The sequence below is a fragment of the Amblyomma americanum genome, chromosome 1, assembly GCF_052857255.1.
Source record: "Amblyomma americanum isolate KBUSLIRL-KWMA chromosome 1, ASM5285725v1, whole genome shotgun sequence".
Lineage (NCBI taxonomy): Eukaryota > Metazoa > Arthropoda > Arachnida > Ixodida > Ixodidae > Amblyomma > Amblyomma americanum.
The window spans coordinates 207,170,822-207,190,574 of NC_135497.1; the positions used below are offsets into that span (position 1 = coordinate 207,170,822).

At 45.2% G+C, this 19,753-nt stretch overlaps 1 long non-coding RNA gene across 1 annotated transcript in view; it reads left to right on the plus strand.

Moving 5' to 3' along the window:
- LOC144114538 (uncharacterized) overlaps positions 1-19,753 on the plus strand; it is a 68,945-nt gene that overhangs the window by 22,338 nt on the left and 26,854 nt on the right. The window contains exon 2 of the long non-coding RNA XR_013311049.1: positions 6,681-6,852. This is a non-coding gene — a long non-coding RNA (uncharacterized LOC144114538). The remainder of the gene's footprint in view (positions 1-6,680; positions 6,853-19,753) is intronic.

Consider the following 19,753-nt stretch of genomic DNA (forward strand, 5'->3'; position numbering starts at 1 on the left):
GTCTCGGCTCGCGCTGGGGGGGTCTCTTTTTCTGACGATGTTAAAGATTTCAACCTTCCTTATCTGCAATAATCGCCAGCAGGTGATTATTTCGTCGTTCCCGTATCTATCAGCGAAAGGAGAAATAACAAGAATGCAAACCGCGTTAAGAGCCAGCTGAGTGCAGATTAGACGTTACAATAAAAAATTGCCCACGAGTATTTTCAAGAAGAGCGTTTTTCGAGTATATTCCGCATTGTTGATTGTATACCCGCTGCGCACCGGAATCAAGGCTGTCAAAGTACGACTAGATCGACATCTAATGGCAATTTCTGTTTTTCACCACTGCAAACAACATCTTTCCAGCCGCGTAGTTCATTTACGCCGCGCCCTAGCTGCTTGTCCGACGCACATTTGCCGTGCGCACAGGCACTCCGGGCCAGCGTCATCAGTGCGAAATAACGGTTAGTACAGCTGCAAAAGACAAGTCAGATTAATTGTCTCCTTAAAAAAGCTGTCGACCAGGATAAAAACGCTAAAAAAAAAACGATTGCACAGCGCAGCCAGCAATCGCTCATGCTCAGCCAAACGCAGCTGTAGCAAGCCACTCGTGCCCGTAACGCAGTCATGGTCGGAGCAGTAACTAGGTGGCACTACTTCTCCAACATGGCGGCGCCAATGAGAAAAACTTCTAAAGACACCTAATTTTGTATAGGGGTGTTTTCTTTTCGGCGATGACGCATAAGACATTAGAATACATGGATGACACGGTGGTATTCCCCAACGACCGCTAAAGAATTTATATATGACTTTTGTCTCACTCTGTTTCTGTTTTGCTTTGAACGATCTGACGATGAGCGTGGCATAAAGGGTGGCTTTAAGTCACGAGATGCATAAAAAAAATCGAATGTAATCGTTGATAGGTTGTTTGTGGTCATTCCGGTTTTTGAAGTAGGTTCGCTTAAGCGTTGTAGTGAATTCAAACTCCCTATCAGCAATTATATTGCAGTTTCTTTTTTGATGCCTCACGTAACCTAAATCCACCTTTCACGTAACAGCCATCGTTCGATTGTTCAATGCGAAACCGAGAAGAACCATAGACGAAATTTAATTATAAATTATTTAGCGTTCGCTGAGGAACGCCACTGAATGATTTACCTATAAAATCTCTAACCTATCATTTCAAAGAAGAAAACACGCAAGCAAAAAATTGGTGTCGTTAGTCCCTTAAGGCGGATATTGAATTGGGGTTTGAGTGCGCGATTGTGTCAAACTACTACTCATGCAGTTCACACAGACAGTGCTTGCCAACAGCTTTTTTTTCTTTTTTAGTTGAGCCAAGTATCTCTAAGCTAAGCGGTGTGCATTCGCCAATCACTAAAGCCAAAACTCCGGTGTTTTTTCTTCCCTAACTCAGCCAGCATTCACCGTTTCATGGAGCATGATCAGGCGGCTGTGTAATACAACCGAATAAAGAAGTGACTTTTCAAAGCAAAGACGCAGTCAAAATTAAGTAGGATGAGCATAATGCAGTCCTTCGCTTCCCCACATGCAATGTCTGTTCACAACGGGAGAGGTTTCAGTCCAAGACCGAAACAAACAAGAAAATATGAGCGACTTTAAATCATCGAGTTCTTGTGGACTTTTCAAGAAGGCCTACGGTGTTTCCGCCCACTTTGCACAGAAGTCCTATCGCTGCTTAAAGCACCTTTAAAGGTTTCCTTCGGAAGGGTTTGCAGTTTGGCTGTGGCCCTTCCCTTCATTCTTTGCTGGCTTCTCAAAGAAGTTTGTCTTTATTTCGGTGAACTTCCAAAGCCTTCAAAGGATCACAGCTTGCGAAGCGCTCGGAATACCGTAATAGTTGAAGAAGCTCGCGGTCCGGTTACGTGATCAAATGGAGCAATGTCGCAATGCGGCTTCCATTACGTGAGACACGAGCGGCTTGTGTGCGGAATGCGGCAGCATCCCAACGACGACGGTGAACATCTTGATGATAGTATCTATAAAAAGTCGGTTAACAAACAGTCTTGTACATGTTGCAGATAACAAGTAACCAGTTAAAATTACGATTGCTTCATGTAAATGTAAGTAACTTCAGTGGTAATTGCAGCTCATGAAAAATAGGTAAAGAATTAGAGAAGTAATATATTACTTTTAAGATTACTATTAGGAAATAATAGATTGCCGTCCATCTTTTATTAACATAGCACAATTATACACAGACAAGAGTCAACTGGTGCGGCTTGCTTTATATATAGTCCGTTTTAGAATATACGTTGGTAATTTCACCTGCAGTTGTTTTTATGGAAGTGCGTTGCTTAAACATACGAAGACCTTGCGCATCCCTTTAAAGTTACGCAAAGCAGCACGCTTCGCTCTTGTTCGCTTTCTGAGGGGACAAAGCAGAAGCTCCCTAAACATGACATTCTGCTATGCTGTCGTGGTGAAAGGCGAAGCGAGTACACAGGGCTAGTGAAATGCAGGCAACTTCGGCTTTCATGCGCGGATATCCTCGCGCGCTCGGCTTCTCCGCAGCTCGGCCGCCGTGCAACACTATTGTTTTCCACCGAGTTCAGGTTCTTAAAGGTACACCATTGGGTTACAGCTCTTTGTTCGCAAAAAAAAAATGCAACAGATTACAAGTAACCAATTACTGAAAAAAAGGAATTACCGAGAATGTTACGCTTTACTAAAACTAATCAATGCGCTACAAAATTTGAAAGAACTGTAATGTATTACAAGTAATCAATTACTTGTAACGCGTTACGTACAGATCAGGATATAACCCCAGAACGAATGGGGAAATGGCCCCTCAAAGGGCGCCTTCCAGCCAGCAACGATGGGGCAATGTCACGACGTCGTGGTGGTGGCGAAAAAAAATGGTAGAGTTTTAACGTAGTTAAACCGAGTAGAACTTGCGAAAGCACTTGAGGCAACACCACCTCAAAGGCAACTACATGCAAGGCCTTCTCGTCAGCCGCGATCGGCAGCTGCGTGCGGGGAGAAGGAGTAGGGGGGGGGGGGGGGGCGGCTTTACACATACCCCGGGTTTTTCTAGTGAAGTAGAGCTTCCACACTAAATTATGAGTCTTCCTCCGCGCCCAGAGTGCTCACGGTGCTCATGGAACGCCTCCGCTGGTTGCGTTCGCCCGTCTATGGAGGTATGGAGGTGCGAGCATCGGAGAGCCGGAGAGTGAATACCAGTTCTTGACAATGGGGTGGCGCTGCTGTCGGCAATGGGACGCCTCTGCGTGCCAGCTCCCATCTACGCCGCGAGGATTTCGTTCGTCTTACGCGATGCTCTCGTGCTTAGCAACTTCTAGCAGTGCCTTATATGTTTGTCGTAAAAGAATTCTGAAGTCCCGGCGAATTTTAGTATGTGCAAATGACATATCCTGCAAACAAATTGAAATATTCTATCGCTCACTGTTAGCTTAGCGCGTAGCTCGGTCTGCACGCGTAACGCGCACTACGGAGTAACGAATGGCTAAAGCTCGCACACGCTGGACAGTTCTTTGAAACGTATTTGTGCCGTGTTTGGCTTTCAAGCTACTGTACGCAGCTCTTTACATAGTTCTTGTTTCATCTGTTTGCGCCCTTGATCGAATGACAATTTCGCGGCTGCTGTAAGAGATTGTGATAACTGCGGTGCGAATACTTGAAGCGAAAGATCATAAATTAAATCAAAAGGAAATTATTTTCTTTCAGAGCTGCTTATTTCAATGAAGTCATGCAAGAGAGCAGTGCATTCGCTGTGCTATGAATAACGCGTCGGTCCGAGCTTAAGAAAGACGAAAATGTACTATAATTATCAACATTAAATATTCGTATTGAGATTGGCTCGAGTAACAGCGGTGGTCCTTTGGGAGCAAGGAAACAATCTTTATTTTGCGGCCAAAATAATTCGCAAAAATGTTAGCAAAAGAAGGTCACAAATTGTTGTTGATATGTTATCTATATAGAGTTTAATGGCGCAAAAGCAAGGTCACAAATTGTGTGGGACCTTCTATCTTTTGCCGCATTTGATTGAGCTCAAAGAAACAATACGGCGCGTGCAGTGATTTCTGAATTTAACAAACCAGTGAATAATGAAGTTCTGCTCAGTGCAGTAGGGCGCCGAAAAAGTTAAAAGCAGGTCAGGTTTGAAATTGAATAGGCTTTGACGGAGAATACGTGAGAGGGCGGACAGATGGGTTCAGCGATCGATCGACTGTAGATTTGGGATCCTGCTTGGATTGTAAATTCTTGCTGCGATAATTGCGACCCTGCATCGCCACAGACCCGCTCTGGCTTGTTACTATTAGATGGAGCATGCATCTCCCGGAATTTTAAAGCCATTGGCTGACTGCGCCGAAATAAATGCTTGTCTATACAGCGGCGTGCTGTAAACTTTCTCTGACGATGTCATATAAAAGCATGGCGAAATTAATAAAAAAGGCGGATGCTCTATTTTCTACAGAAAAAAGTATCTGCACTGATCGTCGGTTTTGTTTTATGGAAAGGAGTGGATTGTGCGAATAACTCCTGTAGCCTCTTATGCTGCTCTTCATGCAAAAATTGTCCATAGAGCTTCCCCTGTATGAAAGGAATTAGAAGAGTATATCAGGAAATTTATCCATGGGACAAATAACCTATTAGTCGATGGTTTTACTTAACATATGGTATGTTGCACCACGCAACGGAACTCCTCAAATTAACTTTTCTTCGCGTCAGCAGTCCAAATAACTCTAGAAAAAGTAGGGACTCTGCAAACCTGATTTTTAGCCAACTTTTACTAACCGTCCCAAATTCTAAACACTTTATTCCAGGAAACTGGAAATCCTTGATGTTAAGGGTTGTAAATTCTTGTGGTTAAACTTTAGATGATATCCTATGGCTGCGTCTAGCGTCTAATATCGGGCCGAATTGAGCATGAACACGCCCACACCATATTTTTCTTTTGTTCCGCGAGACGCTTCATCGCGCTTCCGCGATACGCGAGACGCTTCATATATATTTCATTTCATTTATTGATCCCTTAAAGGCCCGAAGGCATTACATAAGGGGGGGCATATTGGTTTCCAACGGCGATGATGGGAACATGCATAACAATAAAAAGAACAAACATACAAACAAACATAAAAGGGGTTGTAGTCATATCAGGGTTTTCCAGCAAGTGATACATCATTTAACAAAGATATGTCAAGCAATACTCGCTACAAAAGAGCAAAGAAGTGATCAAGATTTATGTGAGGTGAATTTTTATTTTCTCGCGGAATGTTTTGTGATCAGTGCATGCAGCGATGTCGTTAGGCAGTGAATTCCATAGTGCTATTGCGTTGGGGAAGAATGAGTTGTTGTAAGCTGACGTGTGGCCACTGATGCGTGCTATCGGGTTACCGTGACTAAGCCGGGAGGACGTTCGTAGTGGGGCGGTTAATAGAGCGTGCCGTGATCTTGTGTTATGATAAAATGTATGAAGTAAGCATAGGCGGGAAACGACGCGGCGTGATTCCAGTGTTGAGAGACGGAGGGACTGCTTGAGGGCGGTGACACTGGCTTCTCTAGAGTAACATGAAGTGATGAACCGAGCTGCACGATTTTGAATCGATTCCAATTCGATGGTGAGATACGATTGCCATGGGTGCCAGATGGATGATGCATACTCTAATTTTGGCCGCACAAATGTTTCATACACGAGTTGTTTTATGTTAGGGGATGCAGATTTCAGATTCCTTCTCAGGTAGCCAAGTGTGCGTGAAGTGTCGGAGCAAATGGTTCTAATGTGGGTGACCCAAGAAAGTGTTGATGTGAGATGTACACCTAGATATTTGTAAGATTTTGCAACGGTTATAGGGACTGATGAAATGCTGTAAGTGTGATTCGTCAAGGTGTGTTTGTGAGTGAAGGACAACGATTTGCACTTAGTAAGATTTAAAGGCATCTATATATATAAAGGCATATATATATATATATATATATATATATATATATATATATATATATATATATATATATATATATATATATATATATATATATATATATACATATATATATATATGTGTGTATATATATATATATATATATATATATATATATATATATATATATATATATATATATATATATATATATATATATATATATATATATACAATGCACGGGGCAGCCGTTGTGTTTTGGTGTCCCGTAACGGGAACCTGTCACATTCTGGCAGGCAAAAAAGCAACTCAGTACTATGTAGTCGAAGCGGACGAAGCTAATTACCGCACAGACCAGGTGCAACTACGCGCGCTCCGAGCACACGCACAGCCGGTGGTCGGCTACAGGCTCCTCACTGCGGACTTGCGGGCCACACATCGGCGGCGGCGGCGTCCGGTGCAGCCTCGCACCCCATACAGTTACTGAATATTACCTAAAGATAAAGCCACCGTCTATGTGAGTTTCTTAAAAAGCACTTCCCCCTTCGCGAGAATGCCGGCAATAGGAGGTTCCTTTTTTGACTTTGCTAGGGTTGGGCTGAAAACGTGGATTTTGCCTCTGAATCGGCAGCTGCGCCGCAGCGCTCAGATGAAATTATTTTAGTAGTGCTGTTTTCAATTCTTGAATAAATTTAACACAAGCGTTAGGCTGGTATGAGTGTTTCACAGCATTTTTTCGAGGTTTTCCGCGAGAAAAGTTGTATCATTATGGCTGAATTCACATTCTATGCCCAACAGCAGACAACCCAAATACAGGACCTCCTCTTCCCGCCACTTCAGCGCCTCTTCATGGTGGATGAAGTACACTGCCGCCTGCCTTCCCTGCAGGCAATATTGAGAAACGCTACGGGGCACCCCAGCCGATGCGTGCACCTCACCATCGTCAGCCAGCTTGTGCTCATAGTCTGAGGTTAGTGCTATTCACTCATATCCCAAGCTGGAATTCGGTAAAAAGATGTCACTGTCGTCTCTTTCGCACACTTCGCGGACTGTTGTAGGTTTTTAAACGCGCTCGGTGAAAACTATCGCTGCAGCGTTTCGCTACTGCGTCACCGTTCGGAGCTGTCGGGGGACAGTTTTCACGTGACGTCACGGGCGCCATATTTGGGTACTGAAGTTAGCTGCCACTGTGCACGCAGTAACGGGTTGGTGATAAGCTGGTTACAAAACTCCCTGGTTTTCGCTGCGATTCCTGGTTCCAAAAATGATGGTCGCTATGACGTGCTTGACGTCTGTGAAAACTATGTATTGGTACCGTTCATTGGTGATTGCAAACGGTGTGTGCTTAACAGAGCTGTCGTCATTGTCATTTACGGATGTTTTGTGTCTTGTGCGTGAACTTTTAAGTGTTCTTGCGTGCTCGCATGAGCGTGCGTGAGTGTGTGCGTGCGTGTGTTGCTCGCGCTGCCGTTTCGTCTCTCTCGTAGGTCTCACGTCCACTGCGTCAGTAAAAACTAGATGCTACTTTCGCCTCTTCTTGTGTCTCTCCAGCCACAGCACCAGGTGTCTGCGATAACAACCAGTTTTGTTCTCGGTTTTTGTGCCAAGAAATTTTCGGTATCACAGTTGTGAATAGCAACCGGAGAAAAAACGAGGGGGGTGGGGGGGGGGGGGGGGTATGAGGTTGAAGGAAGGATGTATTGTTAACATTGCAGCCGCGCTCGCATTTCTGTTTGAAGCATGAGCCGAGCTTTTTGTCCCCGGTATGTGCCGGGCACAACTGTATTCGTACATATTGCAGTAGCATCCCACTGATCAGGACGTTCGGCTGCTCTGCCCGAGGGCCAAGGTTTCGATGGGCCCACGTTTCGCCTCCATCGAAACGCGGGAGCCACGTTTCGATTGAGGCGAAATGCAAACGTCACCAGGGTGCTTTGCCATGTCAGCGAACGTTACAAAACACAAGGTGGCCTAAATTAACCCGGAGCCCTCCACTACGGCGTCCCGCATGGAGCATGTGTCGCTTCAGGACGTTAAACCTCGCCATTCGCAAAATTGCGATCAGGTCTTTCTTTTAAGGCGCTCTATTTTCATGACGACTTTCTTGGGCCACCTTCTCCTTGGTTTCCTGGGGTCGTATCCTGTAACGATGCATTTCCTTTCCATTTCATTTTGTCCTCTCCCGTTGATCGCTGCTCTTACTGCCGTAGGGCGTCAGAGCAGACGTAACGCTGGTCCTGACAGGAGCATGGCCATGATGCTCCCTGCTTGAATAAACGCGTTTTGAGCCCGTCGCGCAACGAACAACCGACGCCGACGCCCACAATTAAGTGACAGAACACGACGACACGTTTGACACGCCTGAAGATCTTTGTCGCCAATTCAGCCTCGGCTAAGAAACTGGGCGTCGTATGTGCCACTAACAGGCGCAGCGTGATCCGTGTGGCCCAGCCGAACGTGGTGCGACGGAACGACGCTGGCCAGCGGCGGCGCCCCGACCAGACGGACAGTGTCATTGATTGGCTGCTTGGTTTCCTACCAGCTGCTTCTAATGGAGCGTTGCAGAATACGATCCCTGGATTTAGTGATGGTCGAAATGAGCCGAAAAGGCGCAGGCCGGTTTTGACATTTTCGGCATTGAATTCGTTCCAACTAATGCTTATTCCTGGATGCCGTTTGTCACGGGACTCGGTAATGCGCTGAGCTTTAACTGCGTTTATGCGTGCTTGCTCGCAAGTGTTTATTGTATGCGAGTTCTGTGGTAATAACTAATTCGCAGAAAAGCTGCTTTATGAAATTAGACTATACGTGTGCATGAAATCTGAATGAAGTCTTAGATTTTATTGAAGAAGAATATTTGCAGGCTTTTAATGAGAATGGCAAACTGAGCGTCCATGTCTCAACTGTGAATCACTAGTAAGGTGTGCTATTATGCCACGACATTAAAGGTTAGCATTCACCACGTGGAGATAAATGTTGAGGGCAACTGCAGCAGTGCTTGTTCAACAATAAAATACAGCACGAAACTAAATTACAACAACCTGAAGCTTCTGCCGGCAATGGGTTACTCCTTAAACCGCTAATCCAAGTCTGAAAAGGTTTATTTTGATTTTGTTTTGGGGTTTTAACGCCCCAAAGCGGCTCAGGCTGTGAGGGACGCCGTAGTGAAGTGCTCCGGAAATTTCTGCTAGCTGGGGTTCTTTAAAGTTCACTGACACCGCACAGCACACGCGCCTCTAGCATCTCGCCTCCATCGGAATGCGACCGCCGAGGACTGTATTGAACCACCGTCTTTCGGGTCGGCAGCCTAGCGCCACAATCACTGAGCCACCGCGGCGGCGCAAGTCTGAAAATATATAAACGTGCATATTGTTCGCCAAACCAGATACATGGGTGCGAAATAACCAACGTAGCAGCGCTACTAGACGCATTGTCTGCCCTCTTTGTTATTGTCACCTGTATGGCGTGTGAACTTGTGAATCTGAAGTCAGCTAGAACGACCAGCAGCATGAACACATAGAATGAACCTACACATGCAAATCAATATCAAGAACTGAGCCCTAACAGCTTTTGTTTGTCGTCAGTGCTGAGTCATAAGACATTGCTGACACGGTCAGTCATACCAACACATACTTCGAAGCTTACGACTCTTGGGCAGCGGGTGCAGGTGCCCTGAAAGTATGCCCACGGGCTGCCCTGCTGGATGTCTCGTTGTGTCAATTCCTTCGTGTGCCGATATCCAGGGCATTGAGCGGTTCAGGCTGCCGATCTTTTTTTTCCTCCATTATGCGGTGTGCCTGCTTGCATACTCGCCCTAGGAGGAAGGCTTGCATGACTTTTCGGAATCACTGAATATTGTGTTTCCTTCCTAAGTTGTTGGCGAGTTAAACTGCAAGGGCGATAGCGATTTCCTCTTCGTCCTCTGTGCACTCATTGCTCTTGACAGATGAGTTGGTCACCTCTCTTCCGTTGTGGTCCACAGCGGTGGCTACCGCCGCTTTCCTCCCCTGGGAGTTGCTGGCGTCGATGTAGAGTGTGTCGTTGTTGCTTCTGACGGTGTTGTTTTGTATATGGCGACCTCTCGCTCATCATCTTTCGCTGTTTTGTAGGGGGTCCATGTTTTTTGGTATTCGAGAAACCTTGTATTCCGTTCAGATTTCAGAGGTGAGTGTTTCTAGGGGGGATTACTTTTCTCGTTCATGGAGCGTAAAACATAGTGACTGGCTAGTTGGTTCTGCATACTGGAAAAATTGCAGCGCAGCAGTAACAAATACGAGACGAGAAGGACGCAAACACAAGCGCTGACTAACAACTGCGTTTTATTGCTCTGAGCCAGCCTATATAAGAACTAGGTACAAAACAACAAAACAGAAACCAACACATCACCTCACGCATTCGTGGCACGATTATCGGAATTGTCTCCCGTTCCTCCAATCTTTCGTCCTATCATTGGCGTTCAGAAATGACATTTCTTTTTCACTAAGGCACACAGAGGGGTTGCTGACACACTTATCTGCGCATTTTGATATCGCCAGAGCTTCTGCTATCAACCTCGTGGTGGTGTCCCGACACTTACGAAGAATAACTGTGCTTTCAAGGGCAGGGGTGCAGCCTTTGCACTGGCTACAGTGTAAGGCGAGTTCCCCTGAGTTTGGGTCCCTTAGGTTCCTTTTGTGCTCTTGTAGCCTTGTGTTCAGACATCTCCCTGTTTGGCCTATATAGATGCTGCCGCACGACAGGGGAATTGAATATACGACATCTTTTTCGCAATCGACGAGACGCGGACGGTGCCTCGTCATGCAGTCGGGCTCACGTTCGGTGTCAGAATTTACTCCTCTGCACAACTGATGCAGTTTCTTCGGGGCCGAGAAGAAAATATCAATTCCCGCTCTGTTTCCTATCCTTTTCAGTTTGTGTGATACTGCATGTAGGTATGGTATCACAGCTGCCTTTGTTCGACGTTCATTTGTGGTGGGCCCATTTCGCGATTGTTTCAGTATGCCCTCTGCAACAGCAATTAGGAGATGCGCTGGATATCCGGCTTGCTCAAGACGACCCACTTGGCTTCGAAAGGCTTCCTCTTTACGGTGCCCACATGTTTTCTCAAGAGCGCTCACAAAGCACGACTTCACAATGGCCCTCTTCACAAGCTTTGAGTGCGCTGAGGAATACGGGAGGACTTCGTAAGTGTCGGGACACCACCACGAGGTTGATAGCAAAGCTCTGGCGATATCAAAATGCGCAGATAAGTGTGTCAGCAACCCCTCTGTGTGCCTTAGTGAAAAAGAAATGTCATTTCTGAACGCCAATGATAGGACGAAAGATTGGAGGAACGGGAGACAATTCCGATAATCGTGCCACGAATGCGTGAGGTGATGTGTTGGTTTCTGTTTTGTTGTTTTGTACCTAGTTCTTATATAGGCTGGCTCAGAGCAATAAAACGCAGTTGTTAGTCAGCGCTTGTGTTTGCGTCCTTCTCGTCTCGTATTTGTTACTGCTGCGCTGCAATTTTTCCAGCATGGAGCGTCCATGTTTTTAAGCAGGTGCCTGGCGGTCCGACATTGTTCTACTCTCCGCTCCTGGCTAACGAGGAAGGCCTCTCTGTGTTCGTACGTGGCCGAAGTGTCCATTCCCATGAAGGCTTCGTTCGATGTATGGCTTGGTAATCCTACCGCTATTTATATGCCTTTCGGAACTGCGCATCAATTTTCTGTGCTTCCGTTTTGGTGACGTTGTGGTACGGGAGGCTGTAGGTCCATCGGGGTATTATCATCGGCGATACTACTCTGATCGCGTCCTTTTCCTTTCGCCCTCCGTTCCTGTTTACTATTCTTCTGATTTTGCCTTAGACATGGCCGGTTGTCTGGGTCAGTAGTTTGATTGTGTGCTTTCCCCGTGGCTGTGCAGCCGCATACCTAGTATCCTCAAGATTTTTACTTCTCTGATTTCTTATTTGTGAAGCCGGATCTGAATCTGTTCGGCCTTGAAATTTTTCTTGTGAATCCTGATGTACTCAGTTTTCTTAGGTGCGCATTCCGTGAAGTTTCTTCTTGCAATTTTTCCAGTGGCTTCCAGGACCATCTTCAATTTGTCCTCCTTTTCTCCCGCCAATCCAGACCGTAATATAATCGGCGTAAAGAGTGTGACGGATTCCAGGTATGCTTTCCAGCTTCCTCACTGTCTGTATCGTGGTTACGTTAAAGAGAAGGGTGAGATGATAGATCCCTGTGGGTTTCCTTTCACGGCCGTTGCCCTTTGCTCTTGATGCCGCCAACACTTATCGTTGCTGTCCTGTCCCTGAGAAAGTCCCTGACGTAATTGTAGGTTCTTTCTCCGCACCTGGTTTTCGTTAGGTCATTGAAAATTGCTTGGTGACTAATATAATCGAACTCACCCTCTAAGTACACTACGAGGATGACATCCTCTTTTTTTTCTTTTTTGGACGATATTCTGTCCAAGATGTAGTGTTTGTTTTGTAGCATCACGTCCTGTGTTGATAGATTCCTTCTAAAGCCGAACATCGTGTCTGACAGTTGTTTTTCGATTTCCAGGTAGTCTGTGAGCCTGCAATTCATGATTTTTTTTAATCATGTACCTACGCAGAATATAAGCGAGACTGCCCTTAAGTTGTTCAGGTCGAGATTCTTCCCATGTCTGGAAATAGTTATGACCCCTGCGTGTTCCCATTTTTTGGTACTTTTCCCCTGTACCGGATTTGATTGAAGAATTTCGTTATTTCTTCCATCTTCTGGTCGCTCAGGTTCCCTATGGCTGCGTTGGTGACCTGTTCTCTGCCGGGTGTCATGTTTTTGACAAAGGACCTTGCCGCGGCGTACACTTCCGTTGCTGTAATGTCAGCGTCCAGTTCTGTGTTGGGGGTTCCCGTGTATTCCTGAGGGATGTCGATTCTTTCTTCTGGCTAGCCGATGTACCTGACCCAGAACTGATCCGCGATCTCCTAGTCTGTCGAATGGTTCAGGGGAAGCATCCTCTTCATTGCCTTGCCGTTTTCGCTCTTGGTTTTGCTCGGGTCAATTAGGTGCCTGGTTAGTTTTCAGCTCTTTGCATTGCCTAGTTTCACGTTCAGTTCGTTGCAAACTTGGTTCCATTTGTAGCTGGCCACTGTTTGCGCGTAGCTCTGAATTTTGTCGTTGAGTTGGGTGATCCGAATTTTTAGTTTCCTGTTGCATTTCTGTTTTTATTTTTTCAAACGCTTGATCAGTCCCCTCCTAGCTTCCCATAAGTTGAGCAGGTGTCGGTCGACCTCCTGTGCATGGTCTTGGACCCAGATCGTTTTATGGTGCTTTTTGTGTTTGGCTCGAATCTGATGTGTCCACTGTGTTATCTTCACAACACTGTGCTCCTTTGTGTATTTTCTGAATGTGTGCCAGTACGCCACTTTAGATTTCCGTAGTGCACTGTGCTGTCTTCCTCCGTTCACCAGTGTTTCGCATATGAAGTTGTCGCTCCCGAAGGAGAGGTGTGTTGATCCGCCTCTGATTCTCCGGTTGCGTAAGCGAGGTCTGGGCATGTGTCTCGTTTCACGCTGCTGCCCTGTCCTGCCGGGGTGTGCAGTCTATTAATAGCATCAGGTTGGCCCTTTCTGCTGCTTCCACTAGGCGAGTTCCTTTCGCGGTGTTGTATGGGTATCCCAATATCCAATGTGGTGCGTTAAGTTCGCTGCTATAACTAACCTGTTTTTTTCCTGCTACCTTCCGAGTCTGCTCAATCAGTGGGTCGAGATACTGCGTTCTCCTGTCGCTTGGCGGGCTGTATACACTGAGTACAAAAAGGCTCCTGTCCTTCCTTGTTTTGGAAACGGCCTCTACTAATTTATATGTTTTGTGCCTTGGGCTAACTGGTCGTGCTTGATCGCTGTGACCGTTTTGCTCGTGAGTGTGGCAGCTCGCTTTTAGTTTTCCTCGACGTGCGAGTCGTATCCTGGAATCTTTGGCGTTATTGATGTTTCCTGAAGAAGTATCACGTGAGACTTTTTACGGCTGCCTGGTATATGCAAGCTAAAGTCTTTCTTGTTCCTGAACCCTCTGCAGTTGCACTGCAAGATTCTGAGCGTGTCTTTTCTGCTGGTGGCTATGCTGTGATTGGTGTCAGCCATTCTGGTTTCCTGTGCTCACTGGTGTGACTTTGATCCTATTGTTTTCTGTGTTCTCTTGCGACCTGTCCCTTTTGGGTGCTGCGTTTGGTTGTAGCATTCGAACTACTTCTACCTTCGTTAGGCGCTGCCCCAGCGGCCCCAGAACCGTGATTATGTCCTTCAACTCGGGGTCAATTGCTGCAAGTCTCGTGTCGCGTATTGTGGCTACGTTGTTCAATTTTGCGTACTGTATTCTGATTATTTCTTATAGTTTCTGGTAAATCGTTTCGGGGTGTTCTTCCGTTTGTCTGGGCTCAGTTTTTCTCTTTTGCCTCCATCTGCTTCTTCCACTCGTCCCTGTCATTCGCTATTACTCTTATTTGTTCATCCGTTTCCAGTCTGACCTTTGTTATTGCCTCGACGAGAGCCTTGCTGCATTTCTCTGCCAAATTAGAGTTACCAGTAAGAGACTGAGATGGTCCACTTACACAGGCGTTGTTGCTGACGCTCGTCTCCTTGGTCCCTCTTTGCGGTACTTGGTCTCTGGACGCCGATCTGCCCCTGGTCTTGAACTTGGGCCTTGGCTTGGCGGTCCGTTGGGCCTGGTTCTGCTCTTTTCCGACCTGGATCTGCCATTGTTGTTGCTCTTGGTCCTTAGCTGGGGGAATTCTTTCCCGTCTTTTATGCGTGGTCATTTCTTCTCGACGAAGCCGACCTTCTTTTCCTCGTACGTCTTGAGTTTCTCCGGCGGTCTCTGGTATCTGTTCTTGCATATCGGGTCGCTGTTCGTGTGTTCTCCTCCCCAGAAGGCGCAGACCTGGTTGCACGCGTGTTTGCTGGGGTCTTCCATTTGGCTGCAGTATTCGTACTCCGTTTTTTTTTTTTGGAGTGTAGGCATACATCCTTGCGGTGGGAGTGCCCATTGCACCTTCTGCAGATTATTCTCGGTTTCCTGTACAGGTGTACTTGGAATTGTACTCCCTCGAAATAGGCTTGCCTTTGCGGTCTGCCTCCGTCACCCCGAAGAGTACTCACCTCGAATTTCTGATGATCCGTGTTCCCTTACAATTACGGGTTGGACTTATCGGTTTGTAGTTATCGAAACTTCGGTCGCCTTTCTTTTGGTATTTATTTCGGAATGCGTTTCGGTTTCTTTTTCGGCGAATATTATTTTCGACGAAAGAATTACTGACTTTTTTGGTGATTTGAAGTCGCAATTCTCTGTGGTCAAGAGTCAATTAGAGTCCATCTCGGCAATTTTGTCAGCATGGAAAGTTAGTTTTCCAGAAATTCACGTAATTTACTAGTTATTTTACACTTGAAGGTGTGCTTATCAAGTAACTGCTTCGTCATTAAAAAAGCAAGGAAATTTTAATGAGCCCGCCGGCAGACAAGAACGCAAGGGGAAGTTTGCTTCTAAGAACTAGGCTGGCAACTTTTCCCTGGGTTGTCGCGCATGGTTGAGGGAGAGGGCGGGGCATCACGTGGTCTGCGCGCTGATGGCAGCAATGGAACTGCGTCTCAACTGTCGTGGTAGCCTGAACATGATACTTTCCATGACGACCATGCACGGCTTCGTGTCAGTGTCCTAGATGCAGCTGATAAACATACTTAATCGACTAACTGCTCAAAGCGGGTGATGATTAGTGAACAAACAGTGTTTAGCTAGCAGGCGGCTATGAGGTGGTGCTTCCCGGTCTGCAAAGGCGTTTAATAATTAGAAAAATGCCTCAAATCTCACAACTGCGCTACTTATACAACAATACCACCGTCCGATTACACGCCTAGCTTCCCTAATTAGTTAATTTTCAACTTTGAGTGTAAATTATACTCAACAGCCACCCAGTTATGCTTTGTAGCCAAAAATACCGAGCTTTTTCGGTTGAAACCGAAATTTAAAAACTAAGTTCCGCACTCTTTTATCGTTTTTTTTTTTTCAGTTTAAACCGAAAAGACCAAACCTAACCTTCAATGTGCGCTGCCGACAGCGCCGCCGACTCAGACGACGGCGTGAAATCGAGTAACGCGCTTTGAAGAGGTCGTCAGGCTCAAAAAATTTGCTTAGTAATCTCGCGCATGGAGTGTTTAAATCATGCCAGCAAGTAAATATGTTTTGCAGCTACAAAGCCTCATTGGACGGCTATCCAACTAAAAAATAATTGTTCTCTAAGTACAAAGTGTTACAGAGTTCAGGTTAAAGGCCAGAGACTATCGTGCATAGGTATGCTGGGTACGGACAGCTTCCAGGATAGCCACGTATGATGATTTAAGAAGCAGACTCACCTTAAAAGCAGTTTTTTAAACTTGGTTACGGCAGGTCAGTTATCTCGGAAGCATCATGAAACACAAAGCGCGATATGATAAAATTAAGAAAGAACCCATTGTGATGGCGATGCACTCCGTTTACTAGAAACTGAAAAATTATTTCAGTGGCCCGAAATGTAACCGATTATAACAAGAAATAAACCGTCCAAACAAGTGTAATGCATTACAAAATGAAAAAAAAAAGACACCGCCAAAACGAACACAGTGTTCATAACAAGTTTTTGTTTTCGTTGTCTCATTTCTTCTGCTATATATTTATCAGAACCGCTGTGTATTTATACGTGCTGTCACTGAAATAATATTTTAAATATGAGCGCTGTGTATGACCTGGTGTTCCTTCTTTTTTTACTGTGTCACGCTGTATGCGCCAAAATGACTTCGAACTTGTATTTACTATGCATGCTGACCTAATTGACTGCCCTATCACTTCTTATAAGTTGTCGCTTCAGCTGCACTCTTCAAATTATTTATATTCCTCATGGGGGACCCAACAAGGTGATCATAAATAACTTATATGTTTTGCTGCGACATTCCAGCTGAAGTTTCTGTCGAATTGTTTAAACAAATACTGTGAATACTGGGCTAAGGAATGCATGAACAGCTGCAATCTTCTTAATAAGCATGACACCAAAGGCACACTCCATTTGTGGATGAAAAACATTAATGAGCATTTGTCATTGTCTCTGGTGTTTAGTCTTAACGGCAAACTGTGGCCATGAAGGAGACCATATTGAAATGGGAATTGACTTTGACCACCTGGGGTCATTATAATACACCAACATTCCACGTACACGATTGATTTTGCATCTCGATGCCACTTAAATATCGTTTCAATGACTGCGACAGAATCTGGAGCCCATACTCACCAGCCGAAGGCATTATACCTCTTCCACCACGGCCTCTGAATATGCATTTCTCAATGCCTAAACCTTATTATGCAAACTAATCAATGATTTATTTATTTTATTTATTTCAAGATAATCCTAAAGACCTTCGTCACGAAGGTATTACATAGGGGGTGGTAAATTTCGAACATGAAGATACGCGAAAGAACATCTTACATGAGGAACAGAACGAAAATCAAAACAAGAAAAGCGCAATAACTGAGAGTCAGCAAGTATGAAAATGTGGCGGAACAACAAAACGCAATATGAACAAATGAAAAAAACGTAATAAACATAACGAAAAAAAGAACTCAAACACATTACTGTGAGCAGAACAGAACTATAAGAAAACTACACATCGCTTTCATTTTTTGAATGTTCATGAAATGATGTCGCGTTGATTTCAGTTGCGATTGTGGAAGGCAGCCCGTTCCAATCAATAATGGTTTTGGGTATGAATGATTTGGCAAAACTTGAAGTGTGACATGTGTTGCGTTTGATCTTGAAAGGATGGTCACGGAGTAGAAATACTGCTGAGGATGATTGAAAGAAATTGTCGTGAAGCAACGAATGATGGTAAATTTTGTCGAAAAGAGTTAAGCGAGCGAGTCTGCGACGATGGGAAAGGTTTTCAAGTCCAGCGCGAGATTTTAATGCCGTGATGTTAATAAAACGTTAGTAGTCAGAATAAATTAAACGAGCAGCACGGTTTTGCAGGCATTCGATGTTATCTTTGATGTACTTGACCTGGGTCTGATATGGCTGAAGCGTACTCAGTTTTAGGTCGAATTAATGTAATATAAGCAAGGTTTACGCATGTACGCTGGAACATGTCGAAGATTACTTTTTAAAAGGCCAAGAAAACGGTTAGCAGCTGCTTGAATCAAGTTAATATGATAGTTCCAGGTTACGTCTTATTGAAGGTAAACTCCTAGATACTTGTAAGTGGACGTTGCCTGAACTGTTATGTCAGTAAGAGAGTATGTGGTTGGGATGCGATAAGATTTTCTAGTAAAGGAGACGAGCTTTGTCTTAGAGGGATTTACAGTCATAAGCCACAACTGGCACCAAGTGTTAATAGAATCGAGGTCAGTTTGCAAAGATTGTCGGTCAGAGTCATACATAATGGTTCGGCACACAACACAGTCGTCAGCAAACAGTTTAATTTGTAAAGAAATGCAATTTAGTAAGTCATTAATAAATATCAGAAAGAGCAGGGGACCTAGCACACTCCCTTGGGGTACACTAGATGTGACATGGTTCATTGTAGAGTTAGAACCATTAACAGCTAAGTGAACTGAACGCGAGATGGAAGGATGTCTTTAATCCATGCTAGTACCTGAGGGTGAACATTAAGATGCGATAGCTTGAGAAGTAGTCTAGGGTGGAGAATCCGATCAGATGCCTTCGGAAAATCCAAAAACAAAGCATCGAATTGAAGTCCGGCATCCAAAGAAGTAAATAACTCGTTAGCAGATCTGGCGAGCTGAGTGTCACATTAAAATCCCTTGCGAAAACCGTGCTGGTATTTAAATACGGTGTTATGATCTTCAAGATAATGATAATAAATAATATGTAATAGATAATAAAGAAAACAGATAACAGAGAATAGATAATACATAACACATATTAAGATAATAAGATAATAGATAAGTAGATAATAAAGCAAAACATAACCAGACACATACTTTTGCTTTGATAGATTGTCCCTGAACGTTTGCATCTTTGTTATAACTGTGCTCCTTTGTATTTCTTGCGTGTCATGAATCAAGTTTCCCACAGCGTGGGATTACTTTTGTGTTGTACTACACCAGCACATCCTAAGTTCGCACAGGCGAAGCAAGTTTTGTTTTGTCAAGAATATATGTGCAGACTGCACTGAGCCCCGTCGTGGCGGCTCAGTGGTTAGTGCGCTGGGCTACTGAGCATCAGGACGCGGGTTCGATATCGGCCGCAGCGGCCGTGTATCGATGGAGGCGAAACAAAAGGTGCCCGTGTACTCTGCGATGCAAGCCCGGGCTAAAGAACAACAGGTGGTCGAAAAAATCCGGAGCCCTCCACTACGCCATCCGTTTGGGACGTTACACTTCATATACCAATACCAGCCGATTGCATTAGTGTATATAGTTTGGGCAGTGAACGATCAGCATTCAAAAATTTCTGCGTTATTGGAGACATTTGTACTGGACATAGATTTACTGTGCGCTGCCATTTTAAATTGACATATTGTTGCGGGAAAGAATATATTTACAGTTATTTACAAAAACGAATGAACAGCTACGGGCGACACTCAGAATACAGCCAGAGATGAGTTCTCGTCTTCTTCCTCGTGCACTCGTTCACTCGCTCAATGTCGTCGTCGTCGTCTACTCGCTGCAGGACCCCCGGCTGATGAAACGCCGTCTCGGCGTTAGAGTGGTGGCGTAGGAGCGTCGTGATAAGGTTTGAGGCGGCATACATGGACGACGTCGGTAGAGGGGCCAGAGGACGATGGCGAGGACGCAAGGGGAGCAATTTCATAGTTCACGTCGGTGACTCGGCGCACCACACGGTAAGGGCCACGGTAG